General features: G+C 44.4%; 1 pseudogene; it reads left to right on the top strand.

The window, feature by feature from the left end:
• LOC102273823 (antigen WC1.1-like) overlaps positions 1–17,546 on the top strand; it is a 137,340-nt pseudogene that overhangs the window by 16,337 nt on the left and 103,457 nt on the right.

Genomic DNA, 17,546 nt, shown 5'->3' with positions numbered 1-17,546 from the left:
ATTTTAAAATTTTCCTTTCAGTTTCTTTTTTCATCATTGGTTGTTCAGGTGCTTGTTGTTTATTTTTGTTTTTAATTTTTTTAAAACTAAAGCAACCTTTTAAAATATTACTTACTTACTTTTTCCTTCCCTGATAACTCAGTTGGTAAAGAGTCCATCTGCAATGCAGAAGGCCCTGGATCAATTCCTGGTTCAGGAAGATCCGCTGGAAAAGGGATAGGCTACCCACTCCAGTATTTTTTTTTTTTTTTCTTTTTTCTTGACTGTGTTGGGTCTTTGTTGCTGGGCTTGGTATTTCTCTTGTTGCAGCAATTGGGGGATACTCTTCATTGCTGTACGTGGGCTTCTCATTGTCGTGGCTTCTCTTGTTGTGGAGCACAGTTTCTAGGCCTGCGGGCTTCAGTAGTTGCAGTGCATAGATCAGTAGTTGAGGCTCATGGGTTCTAGAACTTGGGCTCAGTAGTTACGGTGCATAGGCTTAGTTGCTGGGCAACATGTGGGATCTTCTGGGACCATGGATTGAACTGGTGTCACCTGCATTGCCTTGTGGCTCAGCTGGTAAAGAATCTGCTGGCAATGTGGAAGAACTGGGTTCAATCCCTAGGTTGGGAAGATTCCCTGGACTGTATCGTCCATGGGGTCACAAAGAGTTGGACACAACTGAGTGACCTTCACTTTCACTTTCACTTCAGAGCCTGTTACCCTAGCCCTCTACTGCTAAGCTGGGTGAGATGCTTCCTATGGACAGGGAAGGAGAGGGAGTATTCCTCCCTGGATCCTGGGCCACGAGCTATAACTGAGATGGTGAAGCTGGACCCTAGTAGCCTTGGGCACATCTACAGGGAGGGCAGCATCCAGAGTCTCTGGAGGCCTGTCCTCAGTGGTGTCCCTGGAGCTGGTTCTACAGGCTTGTGAGAAATACCTGGTGCCTCCCTTCCTGTTCCATGTTCAGCAGTGGCACATTGGGAGCTAAAAGTTGGCCACAGGGGGAATATTTATAGTGCCAAAGTCAACAAACGCTTTTCACGTTTATTTTTCTCCCTCAGAAAAAAGATTTTTTCAATACTTAGCAGAACACCACTGCACTGTCTCATAAAACCTCTCCTGTGTCCTGTGTCTGTGTCTCTTTTGCAGTTCTGGAGCTGAGACTGGTCAATGGAGACCACAGCTGTGAGGGGAGAGTGGAAGTGAAACACCAAGGAAAATGGGGCACAGTGAATGATCTGAACTGGAACATGGATGAGGTGCATGTGGTGTGCAGACAGCTGAGGTGTGGAGCTGCTGTTGATGCTCCCACAGGGGCTAAATTTGGGCTGGGAATTGGACCCATTTGGTTTAATTATATTTACTGCAAGGGACCAGAGTCGGTTATCACTGAGTGTAGTTATCCTCCTGTTAAAGACCATCATCCTGAGGGCCTTTCCCACGAGAAGGATGCTGGGGCAGTCTGCTCACGTAAGTTCTGTCAGGGCTGGGAGGGGGTTCTTAGCAGGACAACTTCCGGTTTTATTCCCAGATTATCTATGAGTACATGGATCACACCCTTTAGAATGTACTTGGGTAAATATTCAACTCACACAGTGATTTCTTGAAGGGTAAGTGCTCAAGAGTGCCTGCAGTCATGAAACTAAAAGATGATTTCTCCTTGGAAGAAAAGCTATGACAAACCCAGACAGCCTATTAAAAAACAGAGACATCACTTTGCTGACAAAGGTCTGTATAGTCAATGCTATTGTTTTTCCAATAGTTGTGTACAGATGTAAGAATTGGACCATAAAGAAGGCTGAATGCCAAAGAATTGATGCTTTGGAACTGTAGTACTGGAGAAGACTCTTCAGAGTCCCTTGGACAGCAAGAAGACCAAGCCTAAAGCAAATCAACCTTGAATATTCATTGGAAAGACTGATGCTGAAGCTGAAGCTGAATACTTCGGCCACCTGTTTGGAAGATTAGACTCATTGGAAAAGACCCTGATGCTGGGAAAGATTGGGGTCAGGAGGAAGAAGGGGCGATAGAAGATGGGATGGATGGATGGCATCACCTACTCAATGGACGAAAGTGAAAGAGGAGAGAGTGAAAAAGTTGGCTTAAAGCTCAACATTCAGAAAACTAAGATCAAGGCGTCCAGTCCCATCACTTCATGACAAATAGATGGGGAAACAGTGGAAACAGTGGCAGACTTTATTTTTTTGGGCTCCAAAATCACCGCAGATGGTGATTGCAGCCATGAAATAAAAAGACGCTTACTCCTTGGAAGAAAAGTTATGACAACCTAGACAGCATATTAAAAAGCAGAGACATTACTTTGCCAATAAAGGTTGTCTAGTCAAGGCTATGGTTTTTCCAGTAGTCATGTATGGATGTGAGAGTTGGACTATAAAAAAAGCTGAGCACTGAAGAATTGATGCTTTTGAACTGTGGCTTGGAGAAGACTCTCGAGAGTCCCTTGGAATGCAAGGAGAGCCAACCAGTCCATCCTAAAGAAAATCAGTTCAGAATGTTCATTGGAAGGACTGATGTTGAAGCTGAAACTCCAATACTTTGGCCATCTGATGCAAAGAGCTGACTTATTTGAAAAGAGGGTGAGCTCAAATGTTTCATACAGGTACAACTGCTGGTTTGGACCTCTATGAATTAGGTTCATCATGCTAGGTTGTTGTAGTCCTGCATGAGATGATCAGACAAGTGCAGCTACAGCAGAGGATATAGGAGAGGTGGAAACAGATATAGTTTATTATACTCATAGTTTCTAGAGAGAGTATCATCAGGTGAGTACATGGGGGAGGTACCAATAGAACAAGCTCAGCTGAAAAGCAATGGTCCAAAATGATGTGTGAAGACCCATGAACAAATGACCATACTGGGGTCAGAGTGAAGTTATAGAAAGAGAAGGCATGAGGGCATTCACTGGTGCATTGGAAGGTTACTAGGTCACAGTCAGGGGAGGCAAGAAGCGGGATTTGTGGCAGGAGCTAGTTTCATCACACTGGTGCACCTGGTCACCTGGGTCAGGTTCTCACGTCCTATTTGTTGGGATGTTGATGCAGCAGGAAACCCTGAAGTTTGACAATTACTACAGAGTCTACTACTGTAGACAATTACTACAGAGGAAAACTAAGGGCTGTGAAGCTAAGAGAATCTGAAATGATACCTTTTGAGGACTCAATCCTGTCTAAATGTATTTGACCTGAGCCAAGGCTAAAACTAGAATGTGACTGGGTGATCACAGTATTTGTCAGAGATGTTCCCAGTTGTTATCAGAATGCTTGATGGATTTTCCAGGGCATAAATCCCACCACAATTGTGCTGGAATTGGGGAAGATATTATCAAATATCACGGCAACATCCCTAACAGAGGTGGTTGGATGTCAGGAAAGGATCATCCCAGCTGCTGAGGTGGTGGGACAGAACAGCTCTGAGGACATCTGCAGGAGGTTCTTCACATGCTCAGTTGCTTCAGTCATGTCTAACTCTTTTATGACCCTATGGACTGTAACCTGCGTGGCTCCTCTGTTCATGGGATTCTCCAGGCAAGAATACTGCACCAGATCATCATTTCCTTCTCCAGGGAATCTTCCCAACCCAAGAATTGAACCCGAGTCTCTTGTGTCTCCTGCATTGGCAGGTGGATTCTTTACCACAAGTGCCACCTTGGAAGCCCTAAATGTAGTACATGTGGAAGTTATATAGCCTAATGAGTGATTTATTTAATATGAGAAGTCTCTGTGTCTGCTCCAGTAATTTCCCTTGGTTTCTGCTAATAGACCTTGGTTTTTTGCACCCTATTTTTTTTTATTGACAATAACTGGTTACTTTATTAAAAAAAAATTATAGAGGTAATTGAGACCTAGGATAAAGGTAATTTACTCTAGAAAGGGATTCATATTTATTTTGTCATGATTCTGTAGTATTATCTATAGTGGACCACATTCATACAAGTGCTAAAATGGATATTACCTGGACAATCCAGAGATTCAAACTCTGAATCTAAATCCATGCAAGAGCAGGTCTATTTCAACTGGTGTTCAGCTTATTGTGGAGAATGCCTTCTTCTGGATTCTCATCTGCATGTGGGTTTGGGATTTGATTTTACCTCCTCACCATCAAGGGCCATAAAAAACCCACATGTTTTCCTGAATGACCTAATGCCCTTAGGGGAAAAAAATTCCATGCTTATGTATGTTAGTGACTTTCCATTTTACTTCAGATTTGGCTGGACATTTCATTCCTATCTTAGAGGTGTTTAATGCTTTTCAGATAATTTTTAGTGAATTTATTTCCCTGTATTTTCAGTAGACAAGATGAGAAAACAAAAACAAAAAATAGACAAGATGCCCTAAATAAGCAAGCCTACATTTACTAGAAAATCTCCTGGAACTTACCACAGTAATGAAATCATCTATTTGTTTGTTTGTGTCATCAATAAGGCAAAAGATACATGAGGAGAGGAACATGGTCTTATCATTTTCTGCATGTATAGCACAGAAAGTACCTTCTAAGAGATAATTTTAGTATTAATAGTAGTAGCTTTTTCTGTGGGCTTCCCTGATAGCTCAGTTGGTAAAGAATCCACCTGAAATGCAGGAGACCCTGGTTTGATTCCTGGATTGGGAAGATCCGCTGGAGAAAGTATAGGCTACCCATTCCTGTATTCTTGGGCTTCGCTTGTAGCTCAAATGGTAAAGAATCTGCCCGCAATGCGGGAGACCTGGGTTTGATCCCTGGGTTGGGAAGATCCCCTGGAGAGGGGAAAGGCTACCCACTTCAGTATTCTGGCCTGGAGAATTCCATGGACTGTATAGTCCATGGGGTCACAAAGAGTCAGCCACGATTGAGCGACTTTTGCTTTTCACTTCTGTACCTTAAGGATACTATTTAATTTCTTTACTCTCACCTCAATGTCAGATGTCTAAAAAAAATCTCTAAGTATTGCAGGATATCTCCCTTTGTCTATTGTCACCTTCACCTCCTCCTCATGTATCTTTATTTCCTTCCTAGATGAGACTCACAGGTCCATGGAATGAACTGTGTCCCTCCAAAGTTCATACGTTGAACTCCTGCTTCTCATTGTGACTGCATTAGAGATAGGGCCTTTAGAGGTAACTGAGGTTAAATAAGGTCATAAGGATGTGGCCCTAATCCAATAGGTGACAAAGAGGTAGAGACACATCTCCCTGCCTCTCCAGGTGCCCATGTCCTAGGAAAGGTCATGTGAGCAAACAGTGAAGGAGCCGTGGTCAGCAAGTCAAGAGAGGAGCACTCAGAATGAACACTACTTGCTAGCACCGTGATCTTGGACTTCCTGACTTCCAGAACTGTGATAAGAGAAATACATTTCTGCTGTTTAACCAACCAGGTTGGGGTATCTTGTGGTGGCCACCTGCCTGATCCGAATACACACCAGGATCTTCTCCAGTTCAGCATTTCCCCAGATGTTCCCTCTATGATACACCACTTCTGTTTCCAGAGTGAGAGCACATGGGGCGAGGTGGAGACCTGAGCAGTGTGAATGGTGGCCCAGGGACCATGTCTTGTTAGATTATGAGAAAAATTCTCATTTTCTGAGCAAAATTCAAAGGTGTTTGGGATGATTCAAGATCTCAGTAAACCCACTTCTCAGTTCCCAACAGGAAGGCAGAAGCCTAGAACACTGGGTAAGACCTGATGAGACAGAGAGAGGTAGTTTGGGTCCCAGTTCCAGGTGGGACCAGGCTGCAGACCTGGTCACATAGGAAGAAGTCTCATCTGGAAGAAGCAGTTGACACATGTTTAAACCCCTGGCTTGTTCACCCCTGGTCTTCTGACTCTGTAGGGAAGCTCTACATTAGTTATGTATTGCTGTGCAACAAATTAGTGCTGAACTTGGCAGCTTAAGTCAGCAAACACCTAGTATTCACACTTTCTGTGGGCCAGGAACTGACATGTCCTATCTGGATCCTCTGACTCATGAAGTCTCACAAGGATGCACTCATTTGATCTATCAACCAGGGGTTGATATCACCCAAACTTACTCACCTGGATGGTGACACCATTCAGACCTTGGTGAACTGTTGAACTGAGAGTCTCAGCCCCCTGCTGGCTGTTGGCTAGAGACCTGTCTCCATTCCTTGTCATGAGGGTCTCTTCATACATAGCTCACAACATGGCAGCTGGCTTCGTCAGAGCTAGACTAAAAGCGCAAGATAGAGCACAAGGGGAAACGAGCATTGCTTTGAAGCCTAATCTCTTAAGTGACATCTCATTACTGTTGCCAAATTCCATTTGTTAGATTGATGTTACTAGATACATTCAAGTGTGGAAATTACTCAAGGATGTGAAGACCAGGTGACAGAAACAACCAGGACACTTGAGAGCCTGTTACCCCAGCCCTCTGTTCCTAAGCTAGATGAGATGCTCCCTAGGGGACAGGGAACAAAAGGGAGGATTCCTGTCTGGATCCTGGGCCATGAGCTGTAACTGAGATGGGGAAGCTGGGCCCTAGTAGCCTTGGGCACATCTACAAGGGGAGCAGCATCCAGAGTCTCTGAAGGCCTGTCCTCGGTGGTGTCCCTGGAGCTGGTTCCACAGGCTCATGAGAAACACCTGGTGCCTCCCTTCCTGCGCCAGGTTCAGTGATGGCACATTGGGGGCTTCAAGTTGGCCATGGTTGGAATAAAAGTCAAGAAATGCTGAACACAAGGATTTTTTTCAGAGATCAGATATTCCATTTTTAAATACTTAACCAGTATACTACTGCATGGTCTTCTGAAATCTCTCCTGTATCCTGTGTCCTTGTCCCTCTGCAGCTCGGGAGGTGAGGTTGAAGGATGGAGCCCACAGCTGTGAGGGGAGAGTGGAAGTGAAGCACAAAGGAGAATGGGGCACAGTGAATGACCAGAATTGGAGCTTGGAAGAGGAAGCTGTGGTGTGCAGAGAACTGGCGTGTGGAGCTGCCATTAATGCTTCCAGAGGGGCTCATTTTGGACCAGGGATTGGCCCCATTTGGTTTCACTACATTTACTGCAATGGGACAGAATCATCACTTATGGAGTGTAGTTATCCTTCTCTTAAAGACCGTTGTCCTGAGGGCCTTTCCCATCATGGGGATGCCGAAGCAGTCTGCTCAGGTAAGGCCTGTCTGGTCTGGGAGGGGATGCCCAGCAGGAAAAGTCTCAATGTCTTTCTGGGAATAATATGAGGATATGGATCACAGTCTTTAGTGCATTCTTTGGTTAAGACTCCAGTCACACAGTGATTCCTTGAACATTAGGTGCTCAAAGGAACATCAGGAGTTACTTGGTCCTGGGGAAAAAGTCTCCAGACACATAGTCCCTGGACCCACCAGTCTCTGTGATGTGCCCTAGGAGGAAAGGAGGTGAGCTCAAATGTTTCATACACATACAGCTGCTGGGTTGGACCTCTATGAATTAGGTTCATCATGGTAGCCTGTTGTATTCTTCCATGAGATGGTCAGACAAGTGTGACTACAAGGGGGGATAGAAGACGGGTGCAGGCAAATATAGTTTATTATACTCACAGGTCCTAGAGAGAGTGTTATCAGGTGGGCACGTGGGGGAGGTGCCAATAGAACAGGCTCAATGAAGCAGTGACATGAAAGAGTGAAGACCCATAGACAAGGGACAGTATTCGGGGTCCAAGTGTTGTTACAGTGAAAATGTTTCAGGGGCTTTCATTGGTGCATTTGAAGGTCACTAGGTCACAGGGGAAGATAAGGGGGATTTGGGCAGAGGATAGTCTTATCACACTGGTGCATGTGCTCACCTTAGTAGGGAGCTTGCATTCTATTTGTGGGATGTTGAGGCTGCAGGAAAACTTAAACTTTGATAATTACAACACAGAAACTGTAGCAAATAAGGGCAATGAGGTTAAGAGAACTTAAAATGATACACGATAATGGCTCAATCCTGTCTGAATGTATTTAATCTGAGCCACATTAGAAACTTTGATGTGATACTTGGATGCAGGATACAAGGAAGCTTGGGGCTGGTGCACTGAATCACCCAGAGGGATGGTATGGGCAGGGAGGTGGGAGTGAGGTTCAGGATTGGGAACACGTGTACACCCGTGGAGGATACATGTTGATGTATGGCAAAACCAATACAATATTGTAAAATAAAAATAATAATAATAAAATAAATTAAAAACATATTGAAATTATATTATTTGGATATACTCAGTTAAATAAAATACATAAGTAAAATAAAAAAAAATAAATAAAAGTCTTAAAAAATTAAAGTTAAAAAAAAAAAGAAAAGGGGGGAAAAATCTTCACAGAACTGCAAAATCCTAACATCGAGGCAGAGGTTTATAACGTGAAAATCATGGACTAGATGCCATGATCTTATTTTTCTGAATGTTGAGTTTTAAGCCAACTTTTCCACTCTCCTCTTTCACTTTCATCAAGAGGATCTTTAGTTCTTCTTCGCTTTCTGCCATAAGGGTGGTGTCATCTGCGTGTCTGAGGTTATTGATATTTCTCCCAGCAATCTTGACTCAAGCTTGTGCTTCATCCAGTCCAGCATTTCTCATGATATACTCTGCATATAAGTTAAATAAGCAGGGTGACAATATACAGCCTTGATGTACTCCTTTCCTGATTTGGAACCAATCTGTTGTTCCATGTCCGGTTTTAACTGTTGCTTCTTGACCTGCATACAGATTTCTCAGGAGGCAGTTCAGGGGGTCTGATATTTCCATCTCTTTAAGAATTTTCCATAGTTCCTTGCAATCCACACAGTCAAAGGCTTTGGCATAGTCAATAAAGCAGAAGTAGATGTCTTTCTGGAACTCTTTTGCTTTTTCAATGATCCAAGGGTTGTTGGCAATTTGATTTCTGGTTCCCTAAACTTAATCCTCTTTTAATCTTTTTCACTTTGATTAACTTTCTGTGATTTTTTTTTTCCTGGTGGCTGTGGGATTGTATTTATTCTTGCACCTTCTGTCTGCCATCTGGTGGATGAGGCTAAGAGGCTTATGCAAGCTTCCTGATGGCAGATTGGCTATGAGAAAAACTGGGCCTTGCTCTGGTGGGCAGGGCCTCACTCAGTAAAACTTTTATCTGATTGTCTGATGGGTGGGGCTGCGCTCCCTCCCTGCTACTTGTTTGGCCTGAAGTGACCCACCTCTGGAGTCTACAGGTTTTTATAGTAGGGTTAGTAGTGACCTCCAAGAGGTTTCACACCAAGGGACACTTCCCAAGACTGCTGCTAACAGGAACCTCATCCCTGTAGTGAGTCACAGCTGGCCTACTCTTCTGCAGGAGATCTTCCAGCACTAGGTCTTGCTGAGTCTCCTGTGGTCACTGCTCCTTTCCCCTGTATCCTCTTGCATGTAGATTTTCTCTGTGCCCTGCCACAGTGGTGTGATCACTCAACTAGAGCCAGACATCCTGGAATGTGAAGTCAAGCGGGGCTTAGGAAGCATCACTATGACCAAAGCTAGTGGAGGTGATGGAATTCCAGTTGAGCTATTTCAAATCCTAAAAGATGATGCTGTGAAAGTGCTGCACTCAATATGCCAGCAAATTTTGAAAACTCAGCAGTGGCCATAGGACGGGAGAAAGTCAGTTTTCATTCCAATCCCAAAGAAAGGCAATGCCAAAGAATGTTCAAACTACTGCACAACTGCACTCATCTTACACACTAGCAAAGTAGCGCTCAAAATTCTCCAAGCCAGCCTTCAACAGTACGTGAACTGAGAACTTCCAGATGTTCAAGCTGGATTTAGAAAAGACAGAGGAACCAGAGATCAGATTGCCAACATCTGTTGGATCATTGAAAAAGCAAGAGAGTTCCAGAAAAACATCTACTTTTGCTTTACTGACTATGCCAAAGCCTTGGACTGTGAGGATCACAACAAACTGTGGAAAATTCTTCAAGAGATGGGAATACCAGACCACCTTATCTGCCTCCTGAGAAATCTGTATGCAGGTCAAGAAACGGTTAGAACTGGACATGAACAACAGATTGGTTTCAAATAGGGAAAGGAATACGTCAAGGCTGTATATTGTCACCCTGCTTATTTAACTTTTATGCAGAGTACATCATGAGAAATACTGGACTACATGAAGCACAAGCTGAAATCAAGATTGCTGGGAGAAACATCAATAACCTCGGACACGCAGATGACACCACCCTTATGGCAGAAAGCGAAGAAGAACTAAAGAGGCTTTTGATGAAAATGAAAGAGGAGAGTGAAAAAGTTGGCTTAAAACTCAACATTCAGAAAACTAAGATCACGGTATCCAGTCCCATCACTTCATGGCAAATAGACAGGGAAACAATGGAAACTGAGACACTTTATTTTGGGGGGCTCCAAAATCACTGCAGATGGTGACTGCAGCCATGAAGTTAACAGACACCTGCTCCTTGGAAGAAAAGTTATGACCAACCTAGACAGCATATTAAAAAGCAGAGAAATGACTTTGCCAACAAAGGTCTATCCAGTCAAAGGTACAGTTTTTCCAATAGTCAGTATGCATGTGAGAGTTGGACCATGAACAAAGCTGAGTGCTGAAGAATTGATGTTTGTGAACTGTGGTGTTGGAAAAGACTCTTGAGAGTCCCTAGGACTGCCAGTAGATCAAATCAGTCCATCCTAAAGGAAAACAGTCCTGAATATTCTTTTGAAGGACTGATGCTGAAGCTGAAACTCCAATACTTTGGCTATCTGATGTGAAGAACCGATTCATTTGAAAAGACCCTGATGCTGGGCAAGATTGAAGGCAGGAGGAGAAGGGGACAACGGAGGATGAGATGGTTGAATGGCATCACTGACTCGATGGACATGAGGTTGCAAGCTCTGGGAGTTGGTGATGAACAGGGATGCCTATCGTGCTGCAGTCCATGGGGTCGCAAAGGGTCGGAGATCACTGAGTGACTGAACTGAACAGTGGAGTCTCTGTTTCCTGTAGTCCAGTGAAAGTCCTGCAATCAAATCCCATTGGTCTTCAAAGTTAAATTCTCTGGGGATTCCCAGTCCTTTGCTGGATCCCCAGGCTGGGAATCCTGGCATAAGGCTCAGAGCCTTTCCAACAGTGTGAGACATTCTTCGATATTATTGTACTCCAGTTTATGTGTCGCCCACTGGGCACAAATAGGATTGAATTTATCGTGATTGCACCCCTTCTACCATCTTGTTGTGGCTTCTGATTTGTTTTTGGATATGGGGTATCTTTTGTGACTGTGCTCCAGCAGCCTCCTGTTGATGGTTGTTCAACATCTAGTTGCGATTTTAGTGCTCTTGCCAAAGGACATGAGCATGCACATGTCCTTCTATGCTGCCATCTTGAACCAATCTCCCTAGATAATTTTATTATTAATAAAACTAGCTTCTAGAAGGCAATGGCATCCCACTCCAGTACTCTTGCCTGGAAAATCCCATGGATGGAGGAGCCTGGTAGGCTGCAGTCTGTGGGGTCGTGAAGAGTCGGATATGACTGAGCGACTTCACTTTCACTTTTCACTTTCATGCATTGGAGAAGGAAATGGCAACCCACTTCAGTGTTCTTGCCTGGAGAATCCCAGGGACGGGGGAGCCTGGGGGGTTGCCGTCCATTGGGTCGCACAGAGTCAGACACGACTGAAGTGACTTAGCAGCAGTGAACTTTCAGGGTCCTATGTCAATCCTTTACTCTCACTTTAGTGTCAGATTCTAAAACATCTGAGAACCATCTTCAGATGTCTCCCTGTGTCTACTGTCTCATTCACTTCCTCTTGTATTGTTATTTCTTTCTGAACATGAGCCTCCACAGGTCAGTGGACTGAACTGTGTCCCTCCATGGTGTATGTCTTGAAGATCTAGACTCCACTATCACTGTTGGAGATAGGGCCTTTAGGAGGCAACTGAGGTTATTTAAAGTCATAAAAGTGTGGCCTTAATTTAATAGGTGACATTACAGAAAAAGGAAGAGACAGGTCTCCCTCACTCTCTCTAAGTGCACATGTCCTAGGAAAGGCCAGGTGAGTACAAATTGACAGACCTGCAGCCTGTAAGCAAAGAAAAGAGGTTTCAAAATGAGCACTGCCTTGCCAGCACCATGATCTTGGACTTACTTGATACGATAAATGAATTGCTGCTATTTAACCAGCCAGTCTATGCTATTTTCTGGTAGACTCTGGCCTGAGCTGTCTATACACCAGTATCTTCTCTGGTTCATCATTCCCCAAGATATTCCCTCTGTGATGCACCACTTCTGTTTCTGGAGTGAGAGCACATGGGGCGTTGCATAGACTTGAGCAGTGGGAATGGTGCCCCAGGGACCAATTTTCCTTATATTATAAGAAAGATTCTCACTTTTAGACCTGAACTCTGAGCTAATGGAGCTGATTCAAAGTCTCATGAAACTCACTTCTCAGTTTCTGACAGGAAGGCAGGAGCCTGGGACACTGGGTGAGACCTGATGTGACAGAGAGAGGTGGTTTGGGTCCCAGTTACAGATGGGACCAGACAGCAGACCTGGTCACACAGGAGGAAGTCTCGTCTGGATGAAGCCATGAAGGCTCATGTATAAACCTCCAGCTTGTTCACTCCCTGACTTCTGACTCTGGAGGGAAGCCCTGCATTAGTTATGTGTTATTGTGCAACAAGTTAGTGCTGAACTTGGCAGCTTCAGTCAGCAAACACCTAGTATCTCACACCTTATGTGGGCCAGGAATTGACATGGCTTACTTGGGTCGTCTGACTCAGGATGTCTCACAAGGATGCAGTCATCTGAAGGTTCAACCAGGGGTAGATATTGTCTAAATGTACTCATCTGGATGTGGGCAGATTACAGAACTTGGCAGACTGTGTGACTTAAAGTGTCAATGCCTAGTTGGCTGTTGACTAGAGGCCTGACTTCTTTCCTTGTCATGAGGGTCTTTCCACTATTAGTTCACTCCTGGCAGCTGTTTTAACTAGAGCAAATGAGAGAGCAAGAAAGGTCAACAAGGGAAACCATGGTCATCTTGAAACCTAATCTCTTAAGTGACATCTCATCACTTTGCCAAATTTGATTTGTTAGATGCATGTTACTAGATACTTTTCAGTGTGGGGATTACACAGAGCCGTGAACACCAGGTGGCAGGAATAATCGGGAGACTTTAGTGCCTATTACCCTAGCCCTCTGTTCCTAAGCTGGATGAGATGCTCCTGATAGACAAGGGAAGGAGAGAGAGGATTACTCCCTGGATCCTGAGCCATGAGCTGTAACTGAGACAGGGAAGCTGGGCCCTAGTAGCCTTGGGCACATCTACGTGTGAGAGTCATTTCCTAGGCAGGTTGATAGGGAGTCTAGGGGTCCCCAAAGAGAGAGGGGTCTGGAATTCTCAAGGAGGAAAAAAGGACAAACTTTTTTTCTTTCTCCACATTCCTTAGGATTATATACCAATAATGTATCCTGCCTAAGGACAGTCTTTGGATTCAACCTTCTGTTATTTTAAAAAGTTAATTATGGGAGTATACCTGGTCTTTACAAGGATGTATCTTGCCTGAGGACAGTGTTATCTTAAAATGTAAATTATGGGAGTAGGTCGGAGGAGGTCTTTACAACCTCCAGACATTCTTTGGATTATATAACCTCATTATTAACACTAGCAAGCGGGTACTCTTTCTACCCCCTTCTGATGCCTATGTCAGAAGCTTTCTCTATCTCCTTTATACTTTAATAAAACTTTATTACACAAAAGCTCCGAGCGATCAAGCCTCGTCTCTGGCCCCGGATTGAATTCTTCTCCTCCGGGGGCCAAGAATCCCGGTGTATTTGCGTGATTCAACAACAACCTTTCACAAGGAGGGCAACATCCAGAGTCTCTGAAGGCCTGTCCTTGGTGGTGTCCCTGGAGCTGATTCCACAGGCTCATGAAGGATACCTGGTGTCTCCATTCCTGTTTCACGCTCAGTGATGGCACATTGGGAGCTAAAACTTGGCCATAGTGGGAATGTTTATACCATGGAAATCAACAAATGCTATTCACAGGGATTTTTTTCAGAGATCAGAGTATTCATATTTTAATAATTACCAGCACTGCACTGCATGGTCTGCTAAAATCTCTCCTGTGTCCCGTGTCTGTGTCTGTCTTGCAGCTCTGGAGGTGAGGCTGATGGGTGGAGCCCACCGCTGTGAGGGGAGAGTGGAAGTGAAGCACCAAGGAGAATGGGGCACAGTGAATGATCACAACTGGAACTTGGAGGAGGCAGCTGTGGTGTGCAGACAGCTGGGGTGTGGAACTGCCATTGATGCTCCCAGAGGGGCTCATTTTGGACCAGGGATTGGCCCCATTTGGTTTCAGTATATTTACTGCAAAGGGACAGAGTCAGTCCTCACAGCCTGTACTTATCCTGTTCTCAAAGACTATCATCCTGAGGGCCTTTCCCATGACCAGGATGTGGTAGCAGTCTGCTCACATAAGTCCTGTCTGGTCTGGGAGGGGATCCCCATCAGGAAAAGCCTTAGTCTCATTTCCAGAGTAGCTATGATACTATGGATCACAGACTTTAGAACATACTTGGGTGAAGATTGCACTCACAGAATAATTCTTTGAATGTTAAGTATTCAAAGGATTATAGGGACATGCTTGGCCCTGGAGAGGTCCAAGTCCACTCCCACATTCACCACAGCCTCTGTGTTACATTCATTCCTTCCTGACTTCTTTTCTTTATCTTTATGCAGGAGTTGTTTTTGAGCTCTGTGGAAGTTCTGGCCTTTCAAGGTTGCAGTTTACACTAAGAAATTTTTATAATATGGAATCTATATCTTTAGCAAATACAGGGCTATGCAGACATCTCTCTTTCTCTTTTTTTTTCTTTGGTGCCAGAATTAGACTATGTGGGGGAGATGTCAGTTATAGATACACCTGTAGTGGTGGGGACCCAAGAAGGCAATAAGGGCCTGGGCCATAGAAGGGCTCCCTGGCAGCCTGTGGAGCTCTAGCTCTTGGTGTGCTCTCCCATGGCTGCACTATCTTCCCTTGGGCATGCACCCTGCAGTGGAACCTGCTGACAGGTGTCAGGCTGATGGGATTCCAGTGCACAGTTGGAGGCTCTAGCCATGAGTGCATGCATGGTGTTGGGGGTCACACCTTGGGTTTAGAGTAGTGTTTTGCACTGGTACAATCACAGAGAACTGAGCTTGTTGCAAGTGCTATTCCTGGGATCCAGAGGAACTGAAAGGGGAAGCACTGTGAGTGCTGATGTCAATGAATGTGTATACCAGGGTAGGATAAAGCTGATGAAATTAGCAAGAGGTCTGTAGCATTAGTTTCTTCAGGGACCTGATCTGCTGAATTTGTCTACAGAGCAGGATACTGTGAACTGCTGTTGTTCCTGTTGTGTAGTAGCTACTGTGGCCCCTTCTTTTCTTTCTTATCTCTGGTCTTTACATGTATCTCAGCTTTGCAGGTCTGGGAGAGGTGAAACTAAAGCATGACCTTCACAAGTTTCCCCACAAGGCCAGTAACCTGATTATTCATTCTTTTCTCATGTTCCTGGCAAGGGGAACTCTTTTGGCATCAAACAATTTTGGCAAGGTGGATGGAATGATGCTGGCAAAATGATAATGTCTTTGTGTTGCCAGAATTTCTTAAGTGGACTCCAGAAATACCAGATATATGTATTTGTTTGTGGATAGCTGTTTAATTGTTGATCTCTCTGGAGGGGGATGGAGGCTGCTGTTTACCACGTCATCATTTTCATGATGTCACTTTCCAGGTTTTATTGTTTAAAACAGTGGTTTTGAATATAAAGTTTTAGATTGGTTTTTTTTTATAGCATATCTAGGCTTCAGTCTCGAAGAAGGCAATGGCCCCCCACTCCAATACTCTTGCCTGGAAAATCCCATGGACGGAGGAGCCTGGTGGGCTGCAGTCCATGGGGTCGCAGAGTCGGATATGACTGAGCGACTTCACTTTCACTTTTCACTTTCATGCATTGGAGAAGGAAATGGCAACCCACTCCAGTGTTCTTGCCTGGAGAATCCCAGGGACGGGGGATCCTGGTGGGCTGCCATCTATGGGGTCGCACAAAGTCAGACACGACTGAAGCGACTTAGCAGCAGCAGCAGCAGCAGGCTTCAGTCTACTCTACATTGACTTCTCATGTTCTTAGCAATTTTAGGTGTTAGCACAGATGTTTTTCAATTTCAGGTGAGGTGCACTAAGTGTCCATGTTAATATTTTTCTCTTTGTTAATTTTGTGTTATTACTTACCACTTTAGCAAGAATGAGGTAGGTGATAAAGTATTTACAAATAACTAAATTTATCCTTACAAGATGTGTTCTATTCAGTTTGACAAGGCCTTTGCCTATCATAATTTTTTAAACCCCCATGTTGTTGAATGTCCCATCATCTTATTACTCTCCCACTTCAACACAACCCTACAGGATTTGCTGTGGTAGAAAATACATTGGCTCTTAAATGTTTCTCTGTGGAAATGACATCTTTCATTATCCTACTTTATTGCATAAGACAGATCACATGGTCATCCTTCCTTTCAAACAGGCAAGGATGTGTTGTTCAGAAAAAGAGAATTTTATTTACAACTAGACATGAGTGGTGTTTACATCTGTGATGTACGTACAAATTAATTGCTTTTCATATGTGTTCCCTGAGTTTTGTTGCACTTATTCACTGTAAGACTTGGTATCTGTCAGCAATTCTGGAAAATTCTCAACCAATATTTTTCAAATATGACATTTGAATTATACAAGGATATGAACACCAGTTGGCAGGAATAATTGGGACACTTGAGAGCCTGTTACCCCAGCCCTCTGTTCCTAAGCTGGACGAGATGCTCCATATGGACATGGAAGCAAAGGGAGGATTCCTCCCTGGATCCTGGGCCGTGAGCTGTAACTGAGATGGGGAAGCTGGGCCCTAGTAGCCTTGAGGACATCTACAGGGAGGGAAGCATCCAGAGTCTCTGAAGGCCTGTCCTCAGTGGTGTCCCTGGAGCTGGTTCTACAGGCTTGTGAGAAATACCTGGTACTTCCCTTCCTGCTCCAGGTTCAGTGATTGCACATTAGGGGCTTAGAGTTGGCCATGGTGGGAAGATATATACTGTAGGAATCAGCAAACGCTATTCATAGAAATTTTTTTTTCCCTCACAGAGAAGATTTTTTTTTTAATGCTTAGAAGAACACTGCACTGTCTCCTAAAATCTCTCCTGTGTCCTCTATGTCTCTCTTGCAGCTCTGGAGTTGAGGCTGATGGATGGAGACCATCGCTGTGAGGGGAGAGTGGAAGTGAAGCACCAAGGAGAATGGGGGACAGTGAATGATTACAATTGGAACATGGAGGAGGCACATGTGGTGTGCAGACTGCTGAGGTGTGGAGCTGCTGTTGATGCTCCCAAAGGGGCTAAATTTGGACCAGGAATTGGACCCATTTGGTTTCATTATATTTACTGCAAAGGGTCAGAGTCAACTGTCAGTGAGTGCAGTTATCCTATTGTGAAAGACCATGGTCCTGAGGGCCATTCCCATGACAAGGATGCTGGAGCAGTCTGCTCAGGTAAGTGTTATCTGGTCTGGGGATGGGTGGGGGGTAGGTCCCATCAGGAAAATTTCAGT

This window comes from Bos mutus, unplaced genomic scaffold (assembly GCF_027580195.1).
Source record: "Bos mutus isolate GX-2022 unplaced genomic scaffold, NWIPB_WYAK_1.1 CTG202, whole genome shotgun sequence".
Lineage (NCBI taxonomy): Eukaryota > Metazoa > Chordata > Mammalia > Artiodactyla > Bovidae > Bos > Bos mutus.
The sequence above is the reverse complement of the archived record's forward strand: the minus strand, read 5'-3'. Positions and strand labels throughout refer to the sequence as shown.